Source organism: Erinaceus europaeus, chromosome 8, assembly GCF_950295315.1.
Source record: "Erinaceus europaeus chromosome 8, mEriEur2.1, whole genome shotgun sequence".
NCBI lineage: Eukaryota > Metazoa > Chordata > Mammalia > Eulipotyphla > Erinaceidae > Erinaceus > Erinaceus europaeus.
The window spans coordinates 1,490,949-1,509,158 of NC_080169.1; the positions used below are offsets into that span (position 1 = coordinate 1,490,949).

Here is an 18,210-nt window from a genome sequence, read left to right on the forward strand (position 1 = left end):
TTTATTATTTTTTATTTTATTTATAAAATAAAAAATATTAGTTACCTAGAGGCAGGAATAGTGCAGATGAAGAGTTGTGGTGTCTCTGTTTTGTAGATAGCTAGTAGGCATATTTTAGTTATATTCCAACGGGCTTGTACATATACTAGGTTTTTTTGTTTGTTTTTCTCCTGAGTCTGATATCTGATATGCAGATAGATCCAAGTTATTGTCCGGAGAGGTGATGTCATGGCTGGAAAAAGGACCAGAAAGCTGGATCAGGGAAGAAAGTAGTCCCAAATATGGGAAAGGTTTATGAATATTGTTGACTGTAAACCCCATTGATTTGATGTGATCTGGGGCCCATATTCAGCTTAGGAGCCTATGTGACCTCTGCATCCCTGTAGATCTGAGCCCACATTCTGTGGTCATGAGTAGGAACATTCCAAGCTGCCCCAATATCAGGACCCATCTTCCTCAGGTGTAGCATAGAGCATGTTGTCCAGCCTCCCTTTGGAGGATGGAACATTCTCTACCATTGTTGACCCAAGTTGAGGGCAAGGTCCTATGGGGGCCCACAGAGGGGTCTATTGTATTGTTCCTGATAGAGATGACTGCTAACAATGGAGAGAGGGATTTATTCGAGGTCTAGGCACATCATGTCTGTTTGGGAATCTCAGGACTCCCTGACTAGGGCCCCACCTGTTGGGTTGGCCTGATAGTGACTAAAGAGTCATCATTAAAGTCTGCCAGTCTCTTGCCCTTATTCAGCTTTTGCAGTCCTTGCTTTGATAAGGTTAGCTCTGGAGTGAGTGAGGGAAGTGTAATTGGAAATAGGTGAGGAGGGCATCTAAGTCTAAGTAGACACTACTTCATTATGAACTTTATACTGATTCACTGCAGATGCTAGCATGATGCCAACCAGACTTCCCTGGACAGACAACCCCACCAATATGTCCTGGTACCTGATTCCCCAGAGCCCTGCCTCACTAGGGAAAGAAAGACAGGCTGGGAGTATGGATCGACCTGTCAATACCCATGTTCAGCTGGGAAGCAATTACAGAAGCCAGACCTTCCACCTTCTGCATCCCACAATGACCCAGGGTCCATACTCCCAGAGGGATAAAGAATAGCAAAGCTATCAGGGGAGGGGATATGGAGTTCTAGTGGTGGGAATTGTGTGGAATTAATATCATTACATGATATTATTAGTACCCTCTTATCCTATTGTTTTTTCAGTGTTTCCTTTTTATAAATAAAATATATAAGCAAAAAGTAATAAATTACATATTCATTTGTTATTTGAGAGGGACAGAGAGACATCTGTAGCCCTACTTTACCACTCCTAAAGCTTTCCCCATGAAGGTGGGGACCAGGGATTGAACCTGGGTCTTTCCACAATGTGACTTGTATGCTTAACCAGGTGCACCACCACCTGTCCCCCAAAATGAAAGTGATTTATACAGATGTTGATTTATAATGATGCACACCTAAAATTTATATGTTATAATGAAAAAGCAACATTAATAAGGCAAATTTGGGGATGATGCAGAAGAAAATTGGCTCTCATACCCCTGAATACTGTCTTGTCTATCACCAAGCACATAGGCACATTGTTCTTTCAAAATATCCCTTTCACTCTGTATTGGGCCCATGCCTTCTGCATTGAAAAGAAATAAACATTCTATTACATTACAATAAATAAATAAATATAAATAAAAATATCAACAAGACCGTAGGATAAGAGGGGTACAATTTCACACAGTTCCCATTACCAGAGTTCCATATCCCATCCTCTCCCTTGAAAGCTATTCTTTATCCCTCTGGGAGTATGGACTCAGGATCATTGTGGGCTGCAGAAGGTGGAAGGTCTGGTTTCTGTAATTGCTTCTCTGGTGAACATGGGCATTGGCAGGTCAATCATATTCCCAGCCTGTTTTTAGCTTTCCCTAGTGGGACAGGGGTCTGGGGAGGTGGGGCTCTTGAGGAGACTGGTGAGGTCATCTGCTCCAGGAAGTCAGGTTGGTGTCGTGGTAGCATCTGCAACTTGGCGTCTGAAAAAGCACTGAGATATAAAGAAGAACAAATTGTTTAATAATATGGAACCTAAAGGCAAGAATATAACATGAGATTTGAGGTCTCCATTTTGGGAAAATCTAGGAGGTTTATTTTTAGGTATAATCCAAGGGGCCCATGACTTTACTGATTTTTTTTGTCTGCTCCTGACAGCTGACATGCAGGTGGGCTAAAGGTATTTTCTGTGGAGTTTGTGTCAGAGTTGGAAAAAGGACTAGAAAGCTGGATCAGGGAAGAGAGTAGCTCCCAAATATGGGAAAAGTATATAACTATTGTTAACTGTAAACCCCATCGATTTGATCTGGGGCCCATATTCAGCACAGGAACCTATGTGGCCTCTGCATCCCTGTAGGTCTGAGCTCACAGTCTGTGGTCATGGCTGGGAACATTCCAGACTGCACTCATTTCAGGACCCATCTTCCTCATGAAGTAGGTAGGGTATGTTGTCCAACCCCCCTTCAGAGGATGGATCATTCCCTACAACTGTTGGTCCACATGGAGGGCAAGGTCCTATAGGGGCCCGCAGAGGGCCCATTAAGTTTCATTTTTTAATTACTACAGGGGACAAGTTGCCATATTCCCCAACGATGTATAAAAAGCCTCCCCAAGGACCTCCCTCCTTGTGATGCTGGCTTATACCATTCACCCTCTATAAAAGAAAAGCCTTCCTTGCCGTTCTCCACCTTTGTCCTTCTTCTAAGGCCTAGATGAGGTACAGGAGGGAAGGGTGATTGAAAAGGGGAAAGGTCCAGTGGAACCTGGTGGAGATGCTGGTACTTTAGTGGGGCACAGCATGGCAATATCTTTTTAAGAGGTGCAAAATTGTACTTCTTCTTTTTTTTAATATTTATTTTATTTATTTATTCCCTTTTGTTGCCCTTGTTGTTTTATTGTTGTAGTTATTATTGTTGTTGTCGTTGTTGGATAGGACAGAGAGAAATGGAGAGAGGAGGGAAAGACAGAGAGGAGGAGAGAAAGACAGACACCTGCAGACCTGCTTCACCGCCTGTGAAGCGACTCCCCTGCAAGTGGGGAGCCGGGGTTCGAACTGGAATCCTTATGCCGGTCCTTGTGCTTTGCGCCACCTGCGCTTAACCCGCTGCGCTATAGCCCAACTCCCAAAATTGTACTTCTAAGACACTTAGGAGCCAGCAAGATAGCTCAACTGGGTAGCACCTGTTGTCTGTGCGACCCACTTCCAGACCATACTGGAGGAAGACCTAATGCGTGGTGTGACCCACTTCCAGACCATACTGGAGAAAGACCTTATGCGTGGTGTTCTTCTTTCTCTCCTTCTGTGTCCCTTTCTACCTGGAAAAAAAATCAGTTCAGAGCAGATAAGTCATAATGTGACAGACAGATAGTTTTGTGTTTGATTTGACTGTATCATATGTGATATATGTGTGTGTTGCATTAAATTTTAAGTGAAAAGCAAGTGAATAGCACTTGTGTCCTACTCTTGTCTACTGGATGTAAAACAAATACTTTCTAAACTTCATAACACTTTAGAGTATCTTAAAATGTTTTTACAAATAGTATATGTATTTAACAAGAATTTATTATCAAGAAATAAAGCCAGATGGTCTAAATCAGAAGTGAAAGAAAAACAGATACAGACAGAGTCACAGTTAATTTAACACTGATTTACCAGATATGGTTCTTAAAATAAATTGTTGTCACAGTTCAAGAAATTTGATGATAGGATGGTAGATTTAATTCAAGAACTACAGATTTAAAGTCAGAAACAAAATGTAATGCAAAACTTAACTTTGAAACTCAGAGATACATCTAACGGTCATAGAGAGCGAGAAGAAATGGAAATTAATGGTCCATAGATGCAAGTAAATAAATAAGTAAATAAATAAGTCAGCTATAAAAAAAAAAGAAGGATGGGGCCCAGCAGTGGCACACCTGGGTAACTGCACACATTACCATGCAAGCTTGAGCCCTGGCTCCCCACCTGCAGAAGAGGAAGCTTCAGAACCAGTGAAACAAGTAGTGCAGGTGCCTCCACTCCCCTCTCAACTTCTCTCCTATCAAAAACAAGTAAATAAAATAAAAAGGAATAGCCACCAGAAGTGGTGGGTTTGTCCTGTAGGCACTGAGCCCCAGTGAAAACTCCAAGGGCAATCGAAATATATATATTAAAGGAAGACCAAATCAGAGACTTTTAGGACAGCAAGTGTCTAACATATGTAATTGCAGTCCAAGTGAAAATATAGAAAAAAACCATGAAAGTCATATTTGATAATAGAAATTTTCTAAAATCAATGAAAGATATCAATCAACAGATCTGAGAAACACTTAAATTTCAAACAGGAAAAATAAAGACAAATACACTTTGAACTATCATAGTAAAACTGCTGAAAAAATGTAAACAAGAAAAATGTGTGGAAGATAACTAGATGGTGAAACATTTTTTTCAAAGATGCCAAGTGAGAATTAGAATTTACTTCTCAATGAAAACAATGAAATCCAAAAGGCAATAGAATAGCATTTTCAAAATACTGAGTAGCTGCTAGACACGAATCCTTTTCCAGAAAAAGATTCCTTCCAACCTGAAATTTCTTTCAGACAATGAGAAGTTGTGAGAACTCGGCAGCAACACGTCAACAATGAAGAGAATACTAGAGATGAACCAGCTGACCCAGATTAGGCAGGCAAACGCAAGAATGAAGATTAAGCTGAGAGAGAAAGAGAAATGCAAAGGTGAAACTGAAAAGTATATTGATCACAACAACAGTCGCTGCCCATTGAGACTTACAAGTATATATATAGAATCAAAATGCATGGTAGTCCCAGGATCATTGCAGTAACAGAATGGGACAGCTACAAATTTTGCTCCATTTTAATAAACCAGCATTTGCAAGTGGCATGCTTGCATATAGAAAAAAATTAAATACTTATAGCATAATGCATAGCAGACAAATTTCACAAAGCTATCGTATGGAAAATTAATTGGACTTCCTTAAACAAGCAATAAACAAATAGGAAATAAAATATCATTTTCAAAAGTTGAATGCCAGAAAGAAATCTAAGATGCTATACATTCATGGAAAACTATGAAACATTAGTGAGAAATATTTTTAAAACAATGAATTAATATTACCAATTAATGGATCGGAAGGCTAGATATTGTTGGAAAGACTAATTACCCCCAATCAAAGTTATAGATGCAAAATAAATTCAATCAGAAGTTAACCTACATTTTTTATTTAAAAAAACCAGTAAGTTTTTATCAATTAATTGTAGAATTTATAAAGAATTGCAAAGATGGGTAAGTGAAACTAAAGCTAAAACCATTTGGGGAAGAACAGGGGACCTGTACAAGATTTGGGGTGGGGGTAGATAGCATAGTGGTTATGGAAAGAGTCTCTTATGCCTGGGGTTCCAAAGTCCCAGGTTGAATCACTTGCAGCAAGGTAGCATAATGGTTATGCAAAGAGACTCTCTTGCCTGAGGCTCCCAAGTCCCAGCTTCAATCCCACACACACCAGAGTTGAGCAGTGTCCTGGTCTCCCTCTTCTCTCTCTCATTCATTAAATAAACAAAATTTAAAAAGAGAAAATACCTCCCAACCTCCTTTGGTGGGCAGAAAATGTGACCAAGCAGATGGTCCCAGGCTCAGCCTTTTATTCCAGGCTAGGGGTCTGATAAGAGCAGCCCTGACAGGACAGGAGGTCTTGTTTGAGTAGGAAATAATCCAGTCTCAGATGTGCACAGAGGAAGCAAGTCTCTCTTTATGCAAAAGCTACTGAGGCAAAGTTTGGCTTCCTGTGGCTCTGGGAAGGCAAGGACCAATTTTGTACAATTTCAGTAATTTGAAAAATATCCCACAATGGCCAGGAAGATTGTGCAGGAGTGGCACATACAGGGTTTGCTATACAGAGGGATATATACCAGAGGGATGGGGCTGGTGGTGGCACTCCTGTTTAAGTGCACATGTGACAGGGCACAAAGACCTGGGTTCAAACCCCTGGTCCCCACCTGCAGAGGGTACACTTCACAAGCGGTTAAGCAGGTCTGCAGGTGTCTCTCTGTCTCCTTCACTGTATCCCCCTCCCTCTCAATTCCTCTTTGTCCTATCAAATTAAAAAATATTTTTAAAAAGAATAGATGTACCAGAGAGATGCTGTTTTCCCATTTATCTTCCCCCATCTCATGAATAGATAATCTTTAAAATATATATATACCTTCTCGGGAGAAGGGAGGGGGGAAATATATATATCCTCAAAGGTATCAAGTCTTAGTCCCTAGAATCTATGACTGCTTCCTTATATGGTAAAGTTTGCAAAGATGAAATCACAAACACTGAGATGAGATGATTATCCTGGATTACTCCCCATAGGCACTCAGTGGCATCACAGGTGTCTTTATTTTCTGTGAGAGGCACGATCACACCCAGAGGGAGGAGGACAAAGATGGAGACAGAGACTGGGGGGGCATGGCAACAAGCAGGAATGCTAACCACCTCCAGAAATGTTGACAGCATCCAGGGCTGGGAGAGGAAGCTCAGGTTTGGAGCCCTGCCAGCACGTTTGTCTCGGTCCAGTGATACTAGTCTTGGAGCTGCTGCCTCCAACACCATGAAGGAATACATTTTGTGTGTCTTTCCACCTCCAACACCATGAAGAAATACATTTTGTGTGTCTTTCTAACTCCCAACACCATGAAGGAATACATTTTGTGTGTCTTTCCACCTCCAACACCATGAAGAAATACATTTTGTGTGTCTTTCTAACTCCAACGCCATGAAGGAATACATTTTGTGTGTCTTTCTACCTCCAACACCATGAAGGAATACACTTTGTGTGTCTTTTTCCACCTCCAACACCATGAAGGAATACATTTTTGTGTGTCTTTTGCCATCAAATGTGTGTTTGTTATTGAGTCACAGGAAACTCACACAGAATCACTGTGCAACTTTGGAAGAAGGATGGGCTTGTCAATGAGTGATGCTGGGTCACTTGACTAGCCCAACAGAAAACAATTAACCATGACTTTGACGTCACTTCAAATACAAGTATAAATATGACCTGAATCAAGCTTTTAAAAGCAGATGGTTTCAAACACAGCATCAAAAGAATGGCATAGAAAAATATATTCATAACTTGACATAGATTAATATTTCTCAGATAGAACCCCAATACTGCCTACTATAAACGACAAGATAGATAGTTGCACTACATTATATACTTTTGCCTCCAGGGTTATTGCTGGGGCTCAGTGCCAGGATTAAGAATCCACTGCTCCTGGGTCGGTGGGTAGCGCAGTGGGTTAACTGCACTTGGTTCTGAAGCACAAGGGCCAGAGTAAGGAGCCCCTGGCTCCCCACCTGCAGGGGAGTCGCTTCACAGGCGGTGAAGTAGGCCTGCAGGTGTCTGTCTTTCTCTCCCTCTCTCTGTCTTCCCCTCCTCTCTCCATTTCTCTCTGTCCTATCCAACAACAATGACATCAATAACAATATATAATAACCACCACAACAACATCAATAACAACAACAGTAATAACCACAACAATGGTAAAAAAAAAAAAAAAGGGCAACAAAAGAAAAAAATAGAATCCACTGCTCCAGGTGAGCACCCCTCCCTTTTTTTTCTATTTTATTGGACAGGACAGAGAGAAACTGAGACAGGAAGGAAATATAGAAAAGGAGAGAGAAAGAGAGACACCTGCAGACCTGCTTCATTGCTGGTAAAGTGTCCACCTGCAGTTGGGGGTTGGGGGCTCGAACCTGAGTCCTGCCTTATGGTAATATGCACACTTAACAGGGTGCACAGCCACCTGACTCCTGTATTAATATTGATAACATCCATCTCCATTCCTGGCATCACCAGTAATCAGAGCTAACTAGGGATCTGTAAATACACACACACACACACACACACACACACATTCATCAAACGATGACTCAAGAGAGAGAAACAAAGTCATACAATGTGAAAGACAAGAGATTTACATCCTGAAAATATGTTTAAAATTCCTCCAAAGCAAATCAGTTGAAGATTGACAACTCAAAGGCAAAACAGACAGGTATTTTGATCAAAGTCTTGCCCCCACCCAACCCAAAATAAGGCTATTAAAGTGTTTGGGTCATTATTTAAAAGATGAATAAATATTAAAACCATACCACCACTGCATGTATCCTACATGGATAAGAACAAGTTCTAGAACTGTAGTAGTAAATGTAGATAAGGAAACTAAGCAAATTCAAATTTTCATCAACTAATTGATGAGAAGGTAAATGTATTCAGTCAGTGTGGAAAAATATCTTGGCAGTATCTCCTGAGATTTAACAGATATTTACCACATGGTAAATATATGTTCTGATACACAAATGTATGTGGGGGCTGTGGTTTGGTTCAGTTAACATGAAATTAACACAAGCACTTCTTAATTATTGAACATTATTCACACTGACCTGTTCACAAATTTTTCGCATCAATATTTAAAATAAAGTTGACTCTATAATTTTGAATATTCTTTGACAGGCTTATTATTGACATGTTTTTCTCATCATAAAATAAAGGTAGAGGATGTCTTTTTTATTATTTATTTATTTATTCCCTTTTGTTGCCCTTGTTGTTTTATTGTTGTAGTTTATTATTGATGTTGTTGTTGGATAAGACAGAGAGAAATGGAGAGAGGAGGGGAAGACAGAGAGGGGGAGAGAAAGACAGACACCTGCAGACCTGCTTCACCGCCTGTGAAGCGACTCCCCTGCAGGTGGGGAGCTGGGGGCTCGAACCGGGATCCTTACTCCAGTCCTTGCACTTTGCGCCCCGTGCGCTTAACCCACTGTGCCACCACCCGACTCCCAAGGATGTCTTTTTCCCTCACTCAAGCTCCAGACGTTAACCAGTACTAGAGCTGTAAATGAATCAAAGGCATGTTAAATCATTTCCATACTGCTGCACAGGAGGCTGGGGGGACTCTAGCCAATCTCTCCATTTCTTCTGAAGTATTTATTCAATCTCTAGGGTTGGTGTTACTGCTTCCCTTTCCCAGAATGACCACCAGTTTCATATAGCTTAAAATTCTGTTGCGGAATATTTGTAAAACTGTTCTCGTTCTTGGTACTTATTTGGAGTAGGGCTCCGAAGTAAAAGCCCTGGGACGAGGGTGAGGCTGGGTGTTTGGCTTCATGAGGGGAGGGAGGACACGGTCTTTTGGTGGTGGGAATGGTGTTTATGGAAAAAACAAAAAGTTCTGATTCTTTTGACTTTCTCTGGTTCTATAATGTACCATGTATAATGTACCAGTATCATGTCTATGAAAATGATTTTGTGCTTTTATTTTATCAGATCTAAAGTTGTATCTATTTCTCAAAATTTTCATGAACAAACTTATCATATCCTTAGTTTCTTTTTTTTTAATTTTATTTATTTATTCCCTTTTGTTGCCCTTGTTGTTTTATTGTTGTAGTTATTATTGTTGTTGTCGTTGTTGGATAGGACAGAGAGAAATGGAGAGAGGAGGGAAAGACAGAGAGGAGAGAAAGACAGACACCTGCAGACTTGCTTCACTGCCTGTGAAGCTGAAGCGACTCCCCTGCAGGTGGGGAGCCGGGGTTCGAACTGGGATCCTTATGTTGGTCCTTGTGCTTTGCGCCACCTGCGCTTAACCCGCTGCGCTACAGCCCGACTCCCCATCTCCTTAGTTTCTATAAATTTTTTCTTCTCAAGTGTGCTTTTAATTTTTTTCCACCATTGCTGCACTTACCTTATTGGCTGCCTTTTGTTCCTTTTTATTTTGCCTGTTGTTTGTTTTAGGGGGATGGATGGTTTGCAGTAAATACAGTTGTTGGTGTTTATACAATTCCTCAGTTTTCTGCTAAACACTCTCACCCTGCCCCCAGCCTAAGTCCTCCCCCATCATGTTCCTTCCAGGACCTGAAAGCTCCCCCACCCCGAGTCCTTTACTTTGGTGTGACACACCAAACCCAGTCCAAGCTCTGCTTTGTGTTTCCCCTTCTGTTCTTTTTTTTCCACCAATAAATTTATTAAAATAAGAATATATAGGATTAGAAGCAGAAAATTATTTAAAAAATAAAGAGATACCTAATATTCCTGTAATACCACTCCTATGCTCTGTGTTACACAGACACAGGAAAACACTAATTTGCAAGGATAGAAAACACCCCATTTACTTAACTCACAGTAGTCAAATATGGAAGCAACATAAATGTCTATTGACAGATTTCTCACTTTACATGATTCCTTCAAGCTCTGTGCAAGATGAGATGTAAAAGGTGACTTCATCACTTTTAACAGCTGAGTTGTATTCCACTGTGTATATAGACCACAGCTGTCTCAGCCAGTCATCTATCATTAGCCACCTGGGTGCTTCCAAGTTTTGGCTGTTACAACTTGTGCTACCAAGAACATATGTGTGCACAGATCTTTTTGGATGGATGTGTTGGGTTCCTTAGGATCTACCCCCAGGAGAGGAATTGCAGGGTCATAGGGTAGGTCCATTTCTAGCCTTCTGAGAGTTCTCCAGACTGTTCTCCACAGAGGTTGGACCCATTGACATTCCCACCAGCAGTGCAGGAGGGTTCCTTTGACCCCACACTCTCTCCAGCATTTGCTGCTGTTACCTTTTCTGATGTATGACATTCTCACAGGAGTGAAGTGGTATCTCACTGTTGTCTTTATTTGCATTTCTTTGAGATCAACGACTTGGAGCCTTCTGGGTCTCTGATCAATATTCTGTTCCTATCCTCTCTTCCCATTATTTTGGATAGGGTCATTTGTTTTTTGTTTTGGGGGGTTATTTTATTTTTACTGAGTTTGGCGTGCTCTTTATGTTCTGCCAATATTTTCCTCTAAGTATTTGATAGATTCTGGTCTTTCAATTTTTTGATGTATTTGGAATTTACTTTGTGTGTGGTGAAATGTAGTGGTTCAGTTTCATTCTTCTGTGTGTTTTAGTCCACACTTGCCAACACCATTTGTTGAAGAGACTCTCCTTTTTCCATTTAATCACCTGGGCTCCCTTGTCAAAAACTAGGTAACCATAGGTGTGGGGTCTTATTTCTGAGCTCTCAATTCTATTCTACTGGTTAATGTGTCTATTTTTGTTTCAATGCTGGGAAATTTTGGTGACAATGGTCCTATAATATAGTCTGAGATATGGAAGTGTAATGCTTCCAGTTCTGTTCTTTTTTCCCAGAATTGTTTTTTGGCAATTTTAGGTATTTTTTGGTTACAGATAAATGTTTGTGGTTTCTTTTTTTTTTTTTTTCTATTTCATATCTAGTCAATTTTTTTTGTGTGTGTTAAATTTTTTTATTTATAAAAAGGAAACAATAACAAAACCATAGGATAAGAGGGGTACAACATCACACAATTCCCACCACCAGACCTCCGTATCCCAACCCCTCCCCTGATAGCTTTCCTATTCTTTTTTTTTCTTTCTTTCTTTTATTGGGGAATTAATGTTTTACATTCAACAGTAAGTACAATAGTTTGCACATGCATATTTTTGATCTTCACAATTCGTGAAGCAGGGCTACAGGTGTCTCTCTGTCTCTCTCCCTCTCTATCTTCTCCTCCTCTCTTGATGTCTTTTGTCTCTATCCAATAAGTCAATGTTACCAAAAAGTTGCTGGGGTTTTGTGCCTACACTGTGAATCCACTGTTCCTGGTGGCCATTATTTTCTGTTTTCTTTCTATTTTATTTGATAGGACAGAGAGAAATTGAGAGGGGATGGGGAACTAGAGAGGAAGAGAAAGAGAGACATGTGCAGACCTGCTTCACCACCTCTGAAGCTTTTCCCCTGCAGGTGGGGACTGAGGCTTTAAACCCAGGTCCTTTGCCTGGAAGCAAAAAAATAAAGAAAGGAAGAAAAAAAAATGACAGAGTTCAGAAAACTCACTATGAAATCAATTCAAGAAAGTAACCTTAAGTTCAAGAGCTTATTACCAAATAACCACGAAGTACAGGGGAGACTCCCAGCAGAAGTGCAAGGCCTGCAGGGCACTTTGAATGCAGTTCAGACTGAGGTAAGAGAACGGAAGTCGACTTCATCAGGTGGAGGAGTGAGTATCAACATGGAAAATCGAGGGGCCAGGCGGTGGCGCACCTGGTTAAGCGCACACGCCACAGTGCGCAAGGTCCTGGTTCAAGCCCCTGGTCCCCACCTGCAGGGGGAAAGCTTCTTGAGTGGTGAAGCAGGGCTGCAGGTGTCTGTCTGTCTCTCTCTCCATCCCTACCTCCCCTTCCCCTCAATTTCTCTCTGTCTCTATCCAATAATAAATAAAGTTTAAAAAAAGAAAAATCATAACTGCAAAAAAAGAAAAAAAGCAATAATGGGGCAGGGATGGAAGGAGACGTTGACAAGGAGCAGAGCGTGAGAATTCCAGACCCCGTTCAGAGCCTGCCTGGCTCCAGGTTTCCTGACGTGCTCAGTGGAGGCTAACCCAAGCAGCTGCTGCCATCTAGTGGCTGATTCTCGACCGCAGTGGCGTGCTTACATTTTGCATTTTCCAGGCAAAGGCTGTGGAATCTCACTCACAAGTGGATTTAAGAAATAAGGACAGTGAGTGGAAACACACACACAAAAAAAAACTTGCACCAAAACAAAGGACTGTAGGGAAGGAGCGGACAGAGGGAGGGGGACACTGAGGTCCCTGCCTATGATGAGGGAAAGAGACCTAGACGGGGGGGAATTTGGAGACACTTATCACAGCAAGATGTTAAGTTGTATCCATGTGGCAACAACTATATTGCAAACTATTAGCATACTAAAGTGGAAAACAAAATCTCTTGAGATTTAAAAAAAAAAACGGTGCTGGTTTGGCTAAGGGCAAAATATTCTAATACATATCTTGAGGAAACATAACATACTAACAACAACAATCCTATGATTCAACATTTCTTTTTTCTTTTAAGTTGATTTCTGGTAATATTGATTTATTGGATAAAGACAGAGAGAAATCAAGAGGGGAGGGGGAGACAGGGAGAGAGACAGATACCTGCAGCCCCAGCCTTGAACCCAGGTCCTGTGCACTGTGATGTGTGCATTTTACCTGGTGTGCCACCTCCAGACCCCAAATCAACAATTTTTCACTAAAGTGATACTACAGTTTGCTGGGCTAGCGTGGGGGTGCCTCTGCCCGGGTGAGTGCTCTCTGGGTTGGAGAGAACTCGACCGGAGCCAGCCTGGGCTGCTGCTCACTCAGCAATGCAGGAGAGAGACTTGAACTCGTGGCGTGAGGTAATGCAATGTCTTTATTAATCAGAAAGACAATGCTTTTATAGGATAGAACTGGAAGTGGCATGTTGGAAATGGAAATGGCTAGGAAAGGGGTGGAGAAAGGCAAAAGTGGGCTGGGAAGGTAGAAACTTCCTTAGCAACTGTTGCGAGGCTTTTGACTGGCAGGATTACTATTACCCTGCAGGCAGGGAGGGTCTCCAGGTAGAAGGAAGATAGATCAAAGGAATGGGATGGGTGGGGATCTCTCGGGCAAAACAATGATTATGTAGATAGGCCCTAGTATCAGGAATGCAGGGTGGAGCAGGTGGAGCTGGCTTAATACCTGACATCTCCCCCTTTCTTTTTATCTAATGGCCATAGAATCAGGAATGCAGGGTGCTTTGTGAGGCAGGGAGTCTGATAAGATGGGGTACACCTTTGGGGTTACTCCTGTCCCTCCTTGCTCAACCTTTCAGTATAGAGAGAGACTGACAGGAGAGATGCACTCCTCAGGTCAAGCCCTGCCAAGCTCTACCACATCCTCACAATTTCCAGACAGCAGTTGATGGGGAGAGGGAGACTGACGGGGAAAAGTCAAATAAAAGAATAAGCAAGGCAGGAGAGAAGGAACAGCAGAAAACAGTCAACAGTGTGACTGGTGAGGCAGACATTGCTCGAGAAGGGCCCCAGGGAGCCACACCCAGCTTGGAGCCGGGCGGCTGTCTCCTTCAACCTTCCCTCCCTCCATAGTCCTTTACTGCTGCAGTGCCTGTCCTGGAGTTGCAGCCTGCTCCTTTTTCTTTGCCTGATCAGAAGATCCCTCAAGTCTACTTGATGTTGTCCCTCACAGATGTTTTCCTCCTGATGATCAGCAGTCCTTATTTCCAGTACGTGGATATAGTATTTATTATTTGGAAATCCAACAAGCTTTTAATTAGAGAAGCACCAGGAAGAGATATTAATGCATCTGAAAACCCAGCACAGCTAAAAGAAAGTTTACCTCATAGATAACCACACTGCTGAAAATTACAGAAGCAGCTTCTAGTAAATAACTAAATGGGAAATCCCAGAGAGGGTCAATTGTTGTTAGTAATATTTGCAGCAAAGCGCAGCACTTAATAACATGGCTGTTTCTTATCCTTGTGGGAAGCAGATAACAAGGGTAGGGATTTCCTCTTTGATCATATTGCTGCTTCATTTTAAAGAGCCCTGGATGCTGCTGGAGAAATCAAATAAAGGCCTGTTAGAGAAACACACTGGCTATCACAAGAAGGATCTTCAAGATGCCTTCACCCCAAAGAACAACACAGAAATGACTTTCCAGCAAGTTGTGAGGCAGACACTAAAAGAGATTCTGTGATCAAGGTGACATGACTACCCCTCCCCCGTGTAAGTACTTACTGTTTGCACTTTGTCCAATACAGTGCCCTATAGACACTGTGCCAGTTCTGGGGGGCCGGCGATGGTGCAGCCAGTCATGTGTGCATGGCACTAAACACAAGGACCCACACAAGAACCCGGGTTTAGGACCCACACAAGAACCTGGGTTTAGGACCCACACCAAGAACCCGGGTTTAGAATCTACACAAGAACCCGGGTTTAGGACCCACACAAGAACCCGGGTTTAGGACCCACACAAGAACCTGGGTTTAGAATCCACACAAGAACCCGGGTTTAGGACCCACACAAGAACCCGAGTTTAGAACCCACACAAGACCCCGGGTTTAGGATCCACACAAGACCCCGGGTTTAGAATCCAAACAAGAACCCAGGTTTAGGACCCACACAAGAACCGGGTTTAGAATCCACACAAGAACCCGGATTTAGGATCCACATAAGAACCCGGGCTTAGAACCCACCCAAGAACCCGGGTTTAGGATCCACACAAGAACCCGGGTTTAGGACCCACACAAGAACCCGGGTTTAGGACCCACACAAGAACCCTGGTTTAGGACCCACACAAGAACCCGAGTTTAGAACCCACACAAGAACCCGGGTTTAGGACCCACACAAGAACCCGAGTTTAGAACCCACACAAGAACCCGGGTTTAGGACCCACACAAGAACCCGGGTTTAGGACCCACACAAGAACCCGGGTTTAGGAACCACACAAGAACCCGAGTTTAGAACCCACACAAGAACCCGGGTTTAGGACCCACACAAGAACCCGGGTTTAGGACCCACACAAGAACCCGGGTTTAGGATCCACACAAGAACCCGGGTTTAGGATCCACACAAGAACCCGGGTTTAGGATCCACACAAGAACCCGGGTTTAGGATCCACACAAGAACCCGGGTTTAGGATCCACACAGGAATCTGGGTTAAGCCCCTGTTCCCTCCTTGCAGGGAGAGCGTTTCACAAGTGGCGAAGCAAGTCCACAGGTGTCTATCTCTCTCTTCTCTCCCTATTCCCCCCTCCCCTCACAGTTTCTCTCTGTTCTATCCAGTAAAATGGGGGGGATGTCTGCCAGGAGCCCCATTTTACTGGATAGAACAGAGAAAAATCAGTAGATCCATAGCACTGCCACCAAGCCCCAGCGATAACCCTGGAGGCAAAAAAAAAAAAAAAAGGGGGGGGGGCATAATTGAGGGATGGGCAAATGAACCTTCTTGTGTTGTCAGTCTTTCTTTGGAAGTAACTAATCCTAGTCAGACTTGTGCTGTTAAATCACTGGGGCATCTCAGTTAAACAGGACAATGAAATATTAATAAACTACAATTCTGGTTTTTACAATAACTACTTAAAAAATTCATGAAAATCATTTGGTCCTGTCAGTGTCTAAGATACTGTTATTAATAAATATCCTCAATTTGCACAAAGCACGGTAAGGTCAAGTATATTATGGTAAATTCACACAATTGGGTTTTCATAGAAAAAGAAGCACCAGACGGAGGGTAGATAGCATAACGGTTATGCAAACAGACTCTCATGCCTGAGACTCCAATGTCCCAGGTTCAATGCCCCGCACCACCATAAACCAGAACTGAACAGTGTTCTGGTAAAAAACAAAAATAAACAAACAAAAAAAAACCTCCAAACTAACTTGGCTGTAACCATAATTAACTATTGACATTTTAAAAACTTTCTAAGGATACAAGGAACCTTTCTTGCTCTCTTTAAAATCTGTATTTCTCCTAGTCCTGGGACTTTGCTTATATTCCTTGATGTCGCTTCTCCTGATCCCTTATTATTCTGCCTCTGTTGGTCTTGACTAAGTCAGTGTTGCCAGTGCCCCCATGCCAAGTCAGGGCTGCTACTGCCTTGTGCTGTAGATTGTCTCCAGAGACACCAAGACTGGTGTCAACCTCCCAGCTTCTGGGGGGGGGTGATGGCAGTGGTGGTGGATGGGACAGTTTTTTGGTGGTGGGAATGGTGTTTATGTACACTCATTAATTTGTAGTCATATAAATCACAAATTAATATGAGAGGGGGAAAATTGATTGTATGTCTCAAACTTTTTTAAAAAAGATTTTATTTATTCATGAGAAGATAGGAGGAGAGAAGAACCAGATGTCACTCTGGCACATGTGCTGCCAGGGATCAAACTCAGGACCTCATGCTTGACAATCCAAAGCCTTATCACTGAGCCACCTCCTGGACCACTGTCTCAAACTTTTTAAAGCACATACTGAGTCTTTTTAACACATAGGCTGAGTCTTTGATATGTTGACTCTCTCAAAAGTGAGAACAGTGGCACAGCTATATACAAATAATTTATATCAGATTTCAGGATCAGGGGGAAAAAAAACTAGTATAGCCACAGGCCCTTTGGAATATAACTAAAATATGCCTACTAGCTATCTACAATATGGAGGACACCCCACCCCCAATCTTCATCGGCACTACTGCAGCCTGTAAGTTCATGATTGACCAAAAATTTGTTTGGCTTTGTATGTTAACTCTCTTTTCAGTCACCAGGTTCCAGATGCTACCAAGATGCTGACCAGACTTCCCTGGACAACCCCACCAATATGTCCTGGAGCTCCACTTCCCAAGAGCCCCACCCTACTAGGGAAAGAGAGAGGCAGGCTGGGAGTATTGATTGACCTGTCAATGCCCATGTTCAGCAGGGAAGCAATTACAGAAGCCAGACCTTCCACCTTCTGCATCCCATAATGACCCTGGGTCCATACTCCCAGTGGGATAAAGAATAGGAAAGCTACCAGGGGAGGGGATGGGATACAGAGTTCTGGTGGTGGGAATTCTGTGAAGTTGTACCCCTCTTATCCTACGGTTTTGTCAATGTTTCCTTTTTATAAATTAAAAAAAAGTGAATAAAAGGGACCGGGAAGTGGCGCACTTGATTAAGCACACACATTACAGTGCACAAGGACCCAAGTTTGAGCCCCCAGTCCCCACCTGCAGAGGAAAAGCTTTGCAAGGGGTGAATCAGGGCTGCAGGTGTCTCTGTCTCTCTCTCTCTCCCTCGCTGTAGTCCCCTTCCCTCTTGATTTCTGTATCCAATAAAGATAATAAAAATCTTTAAAAAATTTTTAAAGAGGTGCTCCAAAAAGTGAATAAAAATTAACAAATATTCAGATACAAATGTAGACATATAGATATATAGATATAGTCAACCCATATCTATTATCTTGGGAGAATCATTATAGTTTCTGCCAAGAGGAATAGGAACACAAAACTCTGGTAGTAGGGATGAATGGTGTGAAGTTATATCCCTACTATCTTAATTTTTGTAAATCAATATTAAATTACTAATAATTTATTTTAATAAATTGAAAATGTTTGTTCTTCTAAATGTATGTGGGAATGAAAAAAAACATGCAATAACCCACTTCTTGGGTTCAATTTTGGGCAAATGATCAAGCAAGAGTGAGGCAGATTAATGAGAGGAAAATAAACACTAAAATCATTAAAAAATACACATACTTGCTATACACTTAAGAGAGGTATGATATTCTAAATATCTTATCTTGTGGCCTTAACACATGGGTT

The 18,210-nt window shown here is 42.0% G+C and overlaps 1 protein-coding gene across 1 annotated transcript in view; it reads right to left on the reverse strand.

The window, feature by feature from the left end:
• Positions 1-18,210, reverse strand: part of PPP1R17 (protein phosphatase 1 regulatory subunit 17) — a 749,123-nt gene that overhangs the window by 529,985 nt on the left and 200,928 nt on the right. The gene's annotated exons all lie outside the window — the stretch shown is intronic.